Source organism: Prosopis cineraria, unplaced genomic scaffold (assembly GCF_029017545.1).
Source record: "Prosopis cineraria cultivar Desert tree isolate PC_DT_omini unplaced genomic scaffold, ASM2901754v1 PC12, whole genome shotgun sequence".
Taxonomy (NCBI): Eukaryota; Viridiplantae; Streptophyta; class Magnoliopsida; order Fabales; family Fabaceae; genus Prosopis; species Prosopis cineraria.
In genome coordinates, this window is record NW_026555343.1 from 36,970,934 (window position 1) to 36,983,875 (window position 12,942).

General features: G+C 31.2%; 1 pseudogene; it reads left to right on the forward strand.

Annotated features, from left to right (window-relative positions):
* LOC129289305 (proline-rich receptor-like protein kinase PERK15) lies at positions 1 to 12,134 on the forward strand (annotated as a pseudogene).
* The last annotated feature ends 808 nt before the right edge of the window (positions 12,135 to 12,942 follow it).

Consider the following 12,942-nt stretch of genomic DNA (forward strand, 5'->3'; position numbering starts at 1 on the left):
ATGAATTCAGCACCGTCTCCGGGCAAACCTATGGACTCCCCATATCTCTTGCCTCCGGAGCCGACATTCGTCGATTCCCTCATAGACTCGCCTTCTATAGCGTTGTCGCCCTGGCATTCATCCCCGTTGATGCCGTGGTCGTCGTTAGATGCGTTATCACCTGAGCTCTCTCCAGAGTCACCTCCTTCCCATCTAGAGTTGTCGCTTCCCTGGACTCAGTCGATGCCGTCTCCCCTGACTCCGCCAACGCCGGCAAGATCGTCTGCACCGTCATCAGGTACATCTAGTTCAGTTTATGAAAAATTGTTCATTATGCCGTTGTAGCGCCTAAGCTTAACGTATATCTCAAAGGCGTTAGGGTCCAACACATTTCTCCCTCTCCCTCTTTTCAATCCCACAGGCCACAAGCTCTAGATCTCAGTTTGGTGGGTATCCCAAATCCTCTCACTTATTACGTGATACCATAAAAACTGTTCATTATCCAAGGGTTGGTGAGAGCAATGGGTAAACTTCTCTCACCTAAATTACCATTTATTACATGTGCAAAGATTAGAATTTTACTTGGTAAATAACAAGGGTTTCTGTCACTTATATCAACTTTAATTGCTTGTATTACATTTTAATCTAAAGATTTATATGGTTATAAATAAATGGTTGAAATGCATCCTTATAACACTGTCATTTACTATTTATTTATGAGAGAATTACGTTGAAGTCTCATACAAGAGAATTCCTTTCTACAAAGTCTATTAACAACTGAACTAAAGAAATTAAATAACAACATATTGTATTGTCTATTACCTTAGTTTAGTGGTTAATAGATCATATGGTAATTATTTTTTTTTGGTGTGAGACCTATATATAATTCTCTCTTTATTTATTTCAAGTATAAATTTACAAGTATTGATAAAATCCCACGAGTGCTGTGTGAGAGGTTTTGAAATATTCATATAATCCAAATGGAGATCTAACATTCCCCCTCTCGTTTTCAGTCTCAAACCTTATGGCTTGAATTAATATCCATGTTAATTTTTTTAAATAGTAACTGTGAGTGAGGTTTTGTTCATAATTATTTGAAAAAGGTTACAAGCTACTTAATTAGTTGTATTCACGCCAAGTTTAATTATATTTGTTTGATATATCTTATAATTATTAGCTATGGGAGCCTTCACACACATACACATACTTATGTACACATAATTAAGAGTCCCCACCTTTCCCATGGTGGGCTGTAGAGCCACCTCCGCCGTCGCAGCGGTCTCCATCACCGGCAGGGATAATTGCAGGGACAGTGATTGGTTCATTGGTAATATTGGGATTATTATGTACGGGTTTGTTCATATGGATAAAGAGGAGAAGGATCAGACTCTCTGGATTGGAGGACTCCTCTCCACAGCCACACCAATCTAATGGTAATGTAAACCTTTTCTGCTTCCATTTTGCATTTTCAACTTTCAAGGGTCTGTGAGGTTAAGCTTGCATGAGAAAGATGATAAGATCTGGGCTTGGTTTTTGCCAGCTCTGCTCGCTGTCCTTCCACCTTCTCAATGAGAATTTTAATTACCTTGCCAGTCTTATTTATGAAATGTTTTCTTGAGTCTATTAATATAAGTCATGACATTATATTTTTAACACATTTTTAATTTTACTCTCCATTAAATATTGGTGACAGAAAACATGTTATTAATATATATATATATATAATAAAGATAAAGTTAATAATTTATATGGATAAAGAGGATAATTGCAGGGACAGTGATTGGTTCATTGGTAGTATTGGGATTATTATGTGTGGGTTTGTTTATATGGATAAAGAGGAGAAGGGTCAGACTCTGGATTTGGCGACACCTCTCCACAACCACACCAACCCAAAGGTAATATAAACCTTTTCTGCTTCTCTTTCATTCTTCAAGCATCTTGCATTTTCAACTTTCAAGGGTTTGTGAGGTTAAGCCTGCATGAGAAAGAAAATAAGATCTAGGCTTGGTTTTTGCCTGCTCTGCTCGCTGTTCTTCCACTTTCTCGATGAGAATTTTAATTACCCCGCCAGTCTTTATTTATGAGGTAAGGAGAAAAGTATTTTTTTTTATTTATAAATCACATCATTATATTTTTAAAACAAATTTCTCATTTTACTCTCCATTAAATATTGGTAAGAGAAAGTGTAATGTCCTTACTGATATTGCCATTCAATCATCCACTCAATCTATCATAACAATTTAAACCTTTTTTTTTTTTTTTTGAAAAGTTGGGATCCCAACATAAAACGTTTAAAAATCTTATCCTTGCGATACTCAATTTGTAAAACACTACATAGTGGAAGCACTATATGCATAAGCACATTAAGAACAACAAGAAAACATATTCAAACCAACAAAGTTAAGCTAAAATAGGGGCAATGTGCTGCGGTTTGTGCCACATGCGATGCACTGGCTTCACACTTTATGCCATGCACTGCGGCATGTGATACATGCCCCGTAGTGCACATATCAAATTTTGCTATCAAATAGCAGTTTCTAGTGCGAACTTCAAACGTATGCTTTTTTTGCATCCAATGTTTAATTGGGGTGATTCAAGTGCCTACATGAAGTTTGTTTCACAATCTAACCAATGACACTGATTTTATTCAAATATCATATTCCATTTAAAAATTGAACATCCAAGTGTAATTTGACAATTTTAAGGCAAAATTTATCACTTGAGCATCACCATTTGAAACCACAAGTTATTGGTCACTTTTAGGGCTTTGACTATATCCAAATGGATAATTTATACTTGATTGAATAGTTACATGCACAATATCACATGCATACACATATTTCTGCCCATTTCATGTAAACTTGGGCATATTCACATTTTCTCATCTCCAACATAATTGGCCAAATTTCTCATTACATTTTTTGTTCATATACACATATACTCAATCACTAGCCTGCCATATTATATTCACATCAACCCATACACGTACCACACTGGGCTAGGATATATACCAAAAATCACCATACATACCAACATTCACACGCTTATGCATAATCTTTGTCCCTATTGCAACTTATATACACATTCACAACTATTAACATGCATATTTATTACACCATCTTACAATGGGCTTTATAGAGAAATCTCTATTTCTGGCCCAAATTCTTTCCCTTTGCACCGCCACTACCAAAATATGAAAAATATAAATAACCACATGTGAGATCAAAATCTTAGTAATCAAGATAGCTTATTTAATGTCCATTAACACAAATAATTGCGTGAAAGTAAACAAAACCAAATCAATAGTTTTTATAGCAAAAAGTAACATAGTTTTCCTTTTTGCATAGCATTTTCATGTAGTCACATTTATTAGCATGATCATCTATCTACCGATCCTCCAAAGCTCCCCGTCATGAAACCATAAGCTTTAATGCATCAATTACATATTAATTTGAGTACACCTTCGATGGTAAAAATACCTGATCAAAGGTAATCTATCTTACCTATGGACTATGGTTTCCTTCATTTTATTCACTAGTGATAGAAGCGTTGTTGACTCCTAACCGCACCCTAACGGATACTAGAGAGTTGCAAGACTACTCAGATATCCTATTATAATAGTCCCAATATAATGTTGTATCAGATATCGCATGGTACTAGCACGAATATAATGATGCACCGGATATCTGATAGTGTCAAGCCGACTATATGGATTTGTTTACACCCATCTCCATACACACACATCCACACATACTTTGAGTAAACTCCTAACCCCCTATGATTATGCTTTTCACACATAATTTTACTACTTTTTCCACATTTACACACACACACACACACACACACGCACGCACGCACGCACACTTATTTAGTTCAAAGGTGGTAGTTGTTCACAAACTTAGCAAAACCACTTGCCAAAATCATTTACCAAACCATACACAAGAGATTAAAACACTAAAATATAATTACACATTTTCTTTTACACAGTTATAATAATTAAAGAATATAACAAACTATATAGTTACCTCAATCCTTCTGTTTGATAGAAAGGGTTACCCGTATTTCACAACCCTATTCAAGTTTCTTTCACTATTTAACTTGTCACACACAAAAATCTACACAACTAAGACACCTAGAGTCAATTTTATCATTGACTAAAAGTGCCAATTATAGCGATTTAAGCATGTAAACAATCTTATCCATCAATTCTAAGTCCATTTCCACCTATTGCATCAAATCACCTCTCATCTCGAACCTTACCCTATTCCTTCTAAACTTTCACCCATTCCTTTGTCTCTAAACCAAACTAATTTGAGTTTACAGTTTTAAAGTTTTATCGTTCTGACTCAAATCAGTCACAAAGCTCTAATTTAACTCCAACGATCCTTTCTATTATTATGAGGTAAGAAATTAACTCCTTAAAACTTCTAGATTCAATTTCTCATTAGTTTAAACAAAGAGAAAATAGAGTAGAATTGGAGGTTAATGCAATACAAAACTTATTCGATAAGTAATAAGTTGAAAATGTCGTCCTTGCTGTTGAGATTGCTTGCCCTAAAGGAGAACCATCTCTTATCCACCCTCATGCTCTTTTTCTCTGTCTCTCCTTCTATTTTCATGAGTAAGAAACGTCCTGTTTAATCAGAATTTTGAGCCATACGTCATGGCACATCTTGCACTAATTGCGGCGCGTGGCACAATAAGAAAACTCCTCATTGCGCTCACACACCTTGCTTTGCAATTATGTTTTCCCACTCAAATCTATTCATATAACGTCCCAACAAGTCAAAACAATATTTCACCATTCAGAATCTTAATCTCGCATTAAATTACCAATTCATCTCTTAATTAGTATTAATGTAAGAACCAAAAATTCAAAATGTTACAGAAAGAATGCTATTAAAATATGTATATTTAATAAGGATAAAATTAAAAATTTATGAAATTTCTAGACCGAATTAATGAGTTTCAAGCTTTTTTTGGTTCAGGCAAAATAAATTAGAAGTGATTTAGTTTATAAATTAGGATAAAAGGAGTATTGAATTTTATTAACCCTTGAAAATTATCAAAAAATTCAAAACAATACTCATGATTGGAATACTTCTTAGGTATGTTGCCCCTCATATAATAAAATATTTAATAATCATTTAATTATTATTGTATCAGACGAGACACTTATTAAAATTCAAATGCGGTATAGTCCTGTTGAAAAAATTTACACTTTCAAATTACATTGACACATTGAGAGTTTTAAAATAATAAATTTATTTTTTTACAAGGCGTTGGTCAAAATATACTATTTATTTAAAAATTTGAGTATTAAAAATATTAAACAAAATGATATTACATTTATACCGTATAATTTTAATGTAAATAATGATCTTCTAAGGGACTCCACTGAAGTTCTAATTTGATTGCTGGATTGTTAGGTTGGACCCACTGGTCAAATTGGGTCTACACTTTAATTTGTACAAATGACATAGGAAAAATGACAATTAAGTTCCAAAATATTGAATTAATGATAGTTAAGTTTTCAATAAATTTTTTTCAAAAGTAAATTGAAAATATCAATCCAAAAAATTATAATTTTTTATAACTATTTAAATTGATATTTTATAGAAAACTTTATCGACATCTAGTTGATTCACTTCTTTGGGACCTAGTTATCATTCTCCCAATGATATATAATGATTCATACGAAATAAAAATCCTACTCGCTTAAATTTTTGCTGAAAAAAATTGTTGTCTGACTTTTTACGATGCATGGAGTAATAAATTTTAAAATAATGGAATAAATAATATTTTATTTTATATTTGTAATGGTATAATAAGTTATATGTAGATAATCTCATATAATAACTATTAACTTTTTAATATTCTCTCGTGCATTGCAACAAGAGAAAAAATCTAGTTAAATTTAAAATAATGATATATTTTACAAATCTAAGGATGGGGGTGCTCCTTCCCTCCTAGCGTGTTTGGTTTTACATTAAAAAAAGGTGTGAAAACTATAGTTTTGATAATATCTAATGAAAATTAACTCATAGATTCTCATGGTTTTCTTATATTTTGAATTAAATTTTTATTTATTTTGCTTTAATCAAGCTAAGTCATTATAATTTGATTTATTTGATATGTTAATCTCTGAAGATTAAAATCATTAATGAATAATGAATTTTCTTCCAACACAAACACATTTATTGATTTAATACTTTTGGTCATAAAAAATTTTGATTTAATGCAAAGTTTATATTTTTTAAAAAAACTTTATATGTATAAAAATTATTTAAAAGACATAACTTAATTATATAAATATTGAGTTATAAAAATTACAAAATTATGTAATATTTTAATAAAAATATTCGTAATTTCAAAATTTTTTAAAGAAAAAGTTCAAGGATTTTAATTTTTAATATTAACAATGAATCAAACTATAAAGGTTCAATTAATATAAAATAATTTATAAAAAATATTTTAAAATTTAAAAAACTTATAAAGACTTGATGCCACCTTTATTTCTATTTAAAAAATTATAAAAATATAAAATTCTATTATTTCAGAATTTCATATATGAAAATATCTTTTATTTTATATAAAAATTGTTAAAAAAAATAAAGTTGGGAAGAATGTAACTCACAGAGAATATTAAGTGCTCATCACCTTGCAAAATCTGAATGGTCCATACTTAACTTTTTTTCATATTTTTTAAAATAAAAAGTTATAAAATTTTAAATAAATCTTTAATACCTATTATGTACAGTTCATATTTAATCAGGTCCAAATTTAATATTAAGTTTTTAAAATTTTTTATAAATTGATTATAGAGATTTACTTTGTACTATTCAGATTCAAAACTTTTAACTTATTATACTATCAGATTCAAAACAGTTCAAAGTAAATTTGTATAGTTAATTTATAAAAATTATAAAAAATAATATTAAATTTGGACTGACCTAATTAAATATAAACTGTACATATTGGTAATTAATAGATGGAATTTTTGCAGATAAAACCCATATTATAAAATCAAACTAAGCAAATAGCCTAATATTTATTATATTTTTTTTATAACTAGTTTATTATATTTGTTAATGATATACCATTGTATATCAATGATAAATCTCTTATAAATTTTTAAATTTTTAATAATTAACCTCTTGTATATTAATAATAAACTTTTTATATATTAATATGAATTACCCATACTTTTAAATTTTTAAAAAATTGGTCTATATTTTTTGGGCACAAGATTTTTTTAGTAAGCCAATTTATCCTTAATAGATTTATTAAATTTTATTAATTTTTTATTTTAAAAAAATAAATAAAGTAGTTAAATCTGGTTGTTTCGAGCACTGAATGTGCTCCCACGTAACCCACATGTCTGATCTTAAAACACACACACACACACACACACACACGCAGCCCATAATTGATGGCATTTTTCGATTAATCGGCTTTATCTGCAGCTGGTGAAGAAGCAGTTGCTCGTTCGCCTCAACATCGTTGGCCAGAGACTGGTCTTCCGCCCACAGACGGTGGACCAAAGTTACTTCCAAGCACAAGCCCAACAAAACAATCTACGGTCGCCATAGGCTCTGAATCAGAGAGGCAATACCTTGCCGCCGTTTCACCATTAGGGCTCTCACCAAAAACATTCACGTATGAAGAATTAGAAAGGGCAACAGATGGATTCTCGGAGTCAAATTTTCTGGGCCAAGGTGGATTTGGCACAGTCCATAAAGGAGTCCTACTTGATAATAATCAAAGCGTTGCCATTAAGCAGCTCAAATCTGGAAGCCAACAAGGAGTACGAGAGTTCCAGACTGAAGTCCAGGTCACCAGCAGAGTCCATCACAGACATCTTGTTTCCCTCGTTGGCTACTGCATTGCTGAATCTCACCGGACTTTGATGCTTGTTTATGAGTTTGTCCCCAATAAAACCCTAGACTTTCACCTCCACTGTATGATTTATTAGATCAGAGTCTTGTTTAAAATCTTTGTTAAGATACTATATGGGTCTATGTAAAATGATTATCAGGAGAAAGCACTAGAACTGTGGATTGGACCACAAGGATGAAAATTGCCATTGGCTCTGCAAAAGGATTGGCGTATCTGCACGAAGACTGTGAGTCTGATATATATTATTGGAACTTTTACTTGGAACTAATCCACTGTAGATATCTTCTTACTTGGAACTTTTACTTCTTTTAGTCTGATATATATTATTGTTTGTTTTATTAGGTCAACCAAAGATCATACACCGTGACATCAAGGCAGCTAACATTCTTCTTGATAATGATTTTGAGCCAAAGGTATAGTTCTTTTTGTACAATTTCTCCTTGATGTAAAGCTATGCAAGAAATATAAATTAATATTATTAAAAGCATCCAACTTTCCCTAACTTACAACCCAATATTTAATTGACTTTAATAATGACATGATCACATGGACTAATATCACCAAATATTTTAATTTCCTGCCCTAAATCCATTATTCATGTAAAGTTACTAGAATGTGCTCGTATCTATAAATCAGGTTGCAGATTTTGGACTTGCCAAATTTTCGTCAGACACTGAATCCCATGTCTCAACTCTAATAATGGGAACCATTGGGTAAGTCTTTTGTGTGTTTTGAATCTCACAATTAAATACGTGGATTGCCAATGGATGACACAGATACTGATTATTAACTACTTAATATTTCAATCTGTATGAGATTCTGATATCATTGAACACAGATACTTAGCTCCTGAGTATGTAGCTAGTGGGAAACTCACTGAGAAGTCAGATGTCTTCTCCTTTGGTGTTGTGCTGTTGGAGTTGATCACCGGACTAAAACCTGCTCATAAAACTGAGTCTTTCATAGATGACAGTATGGTAGAGTGGGTTTGTACCGTGCTACTCCAATATTTATTTATTCATTTTTTTTAATAACTATACATGTTTTTTCTGTGCATCGATCGTATGGGGTCTAAGAAATAACATGCACGTTGTGAATTGATGATTAAAAAATTGCCAACATATAGTATGTCTTGGGTTGTTCCAATTTTTTTAGTGGTGTACTCGATCAATCACATTGATAGAACTGGGCAAATCATACATACTTGTGTACCAGATGTTTCAAATTTTAACAGGAGATGGTGAGAAGAGAGATAGACAATGGTGTCGTGTAATTTATATAACTGACCCCACCTAGTAGATTAAAGCTACAGTGAGAAGGGATTCAGATCCTCTCAAAAGTTCTTTCTCTCAGCGTCTCTAATATTAGCCCTCCAATAAAGATATAATATCCCATAATTTGCCACATCATTTAATATAAAAATAATTTAACTTAAAAAATTAATCCTTTCATTAAATTGATTTTTATTTCATTTTCTATTCATTTTCTTGAATAGACTTGTCATTAGTCATTGTCTATGAACAACTTTCCTTCCAAGTTCTTGGACGTGATTTTCCCTAAATTTTGTAATTATTAAAAATAAAATTATATTAAAATTTGTGGTGTCCAATTTTAATCTAGAAAGTTTATGTTGGTGACAAAATTAATTCCATGAGTGAACTCGGGAAAGGAAAAGGAGAGTGTGTGTGTGTGTGAATGAGGGGGGGGGAGAGAGAGAGAGAAAGTGTAATTAAATTTGTATGGTTATAATTATCTTAAAGGATAATTTAATATCTTATGATAGATTTATATGTGTATGTGAGATAAAGTGAGAGATATTAGTCTAGTATTTATGTGTATGATTATATTATAAAAGAAATAAATACTATAATTTAACTAAACTTAATTTAAAATAAATAATAATATAAGACATTAAAATCTTAACCAAATACATTTACTAATACTATGAATTTAACTATAATTATATTGAAATCATAATTATAATAAAAAATTATCTTAATCATGTGCCGATTGAATAAAGTGGATTTTGTTTTAAAAGTAATAATTTTTTTGTTATATTATATTATTATTTGAATAAAAATAAAAATTATTTTATTTGAGCAAAAAAAGGGTAAAAAAACTTGTTATATTATATTATTATTTGAATAAAAATAAAAATTATTTTATTTGATCAAAAGAAGGTAAAAAACAACGAAAGGCCTGCTCCAAGATTTGAACCCTCAATCCGTTAACATATAATGCATCCACGCACAAGACCAACAGCACTAAGCCATCTTAATTGCTTTGTTCTTTCAATTGTTAATTCTAATTATGCATCTCAAGACTTTTAGAATCTGATGCAAATCTTGTACAGCCCAACATTGTTATTGACTTGTGTAGACATGATGTACAGCCACAAACTTTTATCCAAGTGGATGAACCATCACAAAGAAATAGTCATAATGCCAAAGAGATTGGGTTTATTGATGACACAAAACTACAATCACAAGTGGACAAAGATAATGATGAAGAGGATGTTCTTTCTTCTAGTGATGGTGAGACAGAAGATGATAGTAACACAAAAGATGAAATACAAGAGTATGAATTAGAAGATATTAGTGCTAGTGGTAGTGGCATAGAAGACTCCAAGAAGTGAAATTATCATCTCCATAATTGGTAGCATTTATTAATAGGTTATTCTTTTCTTAATAACTTAAATATATATATATATATATATTATAAGACTTTTCTATTTGCAAATACTTGTTTCTTACTACTTATTTATCTTGTGATTATTGTCCTAGTTGCTTATTGAAAAATGTGCTGAAGTCAATGATTTCTTGTAGGATATGTCAGCACTATGAGGACGAGGTAGGAAAGGCTATTCAATTAGATGGCGTGGTAGCTCAAGTAGTGTATGTAATACCTGTACACCTCAAACAAGAGTTACTATTTCATCTTGACACTTGCAACTTCAAGAACCACATGTCAACTCTCCTCCTACCCTAAATAGTAGTGAAGGTAAATTTTCTTCAAGGATATGCAATATAGATAATTAATCTACATAACATGTAACATTTAATTGATATAACTGTTTTGTATGAATGATAGCTTCTTGCAATGCCACAAAAAAAGGTAGGAGAATTTACAAGTCTAACAAAGTTGACTTGAAGACCAAATTTAGAGCAAACATTAAAGTTAGAATTTTATATTACATTACAAGAGTAGTGGGCTAAAGACTTGGCTATTTATTGTGGTTTGGTTGTTAGAACCACAATATCCTTTGAAGATGGGGCTGATTGGAAAGACATTTTCAAAAAATATGGTGATGAGATGCTGTTGAAAGTAAAGGTATTTTTTATTTCACACATACACATATGATATATTTACTTGTTTTTTCAACAAGTATTTATATTTTAGTATGCTCTAGGAAAAATTTGAACCTACTAACCAAGCAAAGGAAGAGAAGTTTAACAGGATTATCTACACTACCATGCAAAATGCCTTTAGAAATTGGAAGACTAATTTGCATGCTCATTATAAGTCTTATGCCACTAATGAGGAGAGATTAAATAATCCACCTAATTATGTTAGTTCTTAAGATTGGGAGTGGCTTGTGACGTACTTTCAATCTGAAGATTTCAAGGTAACTTGCTCTTTATACAAGTTAATGTAGTATTTTACTTAATTTGTTGAATCCTTACTAAATATATAAATTATCAATTTTCCTCTAGAAAAAAAGTTCAAGAAATCAACGAAATCGACAATTACAAGTTACAAAGCATACTTATGGTCCTCGATCATTTGTGAAGATTGACTACTCTATTGTGAGTACAACATGTCTTTATTATGTAATATTGTTTAATCTTATTCATTTTTAATATATTAATTATTATCCTCATACTTGACAGAGAGACATTACCATTGGACAGCTAGCACCTCTTGATTTATTGTGGCAATTAACACATATAAGAAAACTATAGATGGGCAAAAGGTTTGGGCAAACCCACAATCAGAACAAATTCATGTATGTGTATTAATATTTTCTTTTACAATAGGTTGGTCTTTAATTTCAATTTTATTAGACTAATTGATTTATTTAACTATAGGCTCGTATGCAAGAGCTTATTCATCAGCAAGAGCAGCAACAAGACCTAGAGAGTGATAATCGAATGACATCTAATAAGATCTTGACAACTGTTCTTGATAAGAGGTCAGGATATGTGAAAGGGAAAGGCTATGGAGCACAACCTTCAAGAAAGAGGGATTGGTCCTAATCTGGTAATGAATTATTGGCGGAGACAGTGCATCAACAATTACAAGAAGAATTTGAAAGATAGTTTGATGTTGAGCGGGAAAAGATAGAAGCAAATCTTGCAGTAGAGCGTGCATGGATAGAAGTAGAGTGGACATAGCTTGAGCAAAGAATGGAACAGTTGATGGAATAAAGAATTTAGGCATAATTAGCTGCCTTGATTCCTTCTATGTAGTAGCTAATAATTTTTCATAGATTTTAAAGTTATTTATGACTTTCCATTTACAAGAAAAACAATAGCTAGCTAGTTATGCAACTTCATCTAACTTACTATGTCTTTTTTATCTTTGTTTACAAGTTTGTATAATGAGGAGCTTCAAAAAGAAGCTAAACTTGGTTGATCTCATCTTGAGAGATTTTAGTTCTTTTAAACATGCTTCTCTTTTTCTTTTGAAATCCATTTCTCTTCATGTTCTTATATCTAAAATGTTTCTCATTAATAAAAATAGTTTGATTTTGACATGATAAACTTTAACCTTTTTTCACAGGCACAACATCAAGAGGCACCTACATCTACATCAACTCCTTTAGTTGTTCCATAGACTTGTTAATTATTTGACTTAGACAAAGTTTGAAGCCTAATTGGAAGACTAATTTGCATGCTCATTATAAGTCTTATGCCACTAATGAGGAGAGATTAAATAATCTACCTAATTATGTTAGTTCTTAAGATTGGGAGTGGCTTGTGACGTACTTTCAATCTGAAGATTTCAAGGTAACTTGCTCTTTATACAAGTTAATGTAGTATTTTACTTAATTTGTTGAATCCT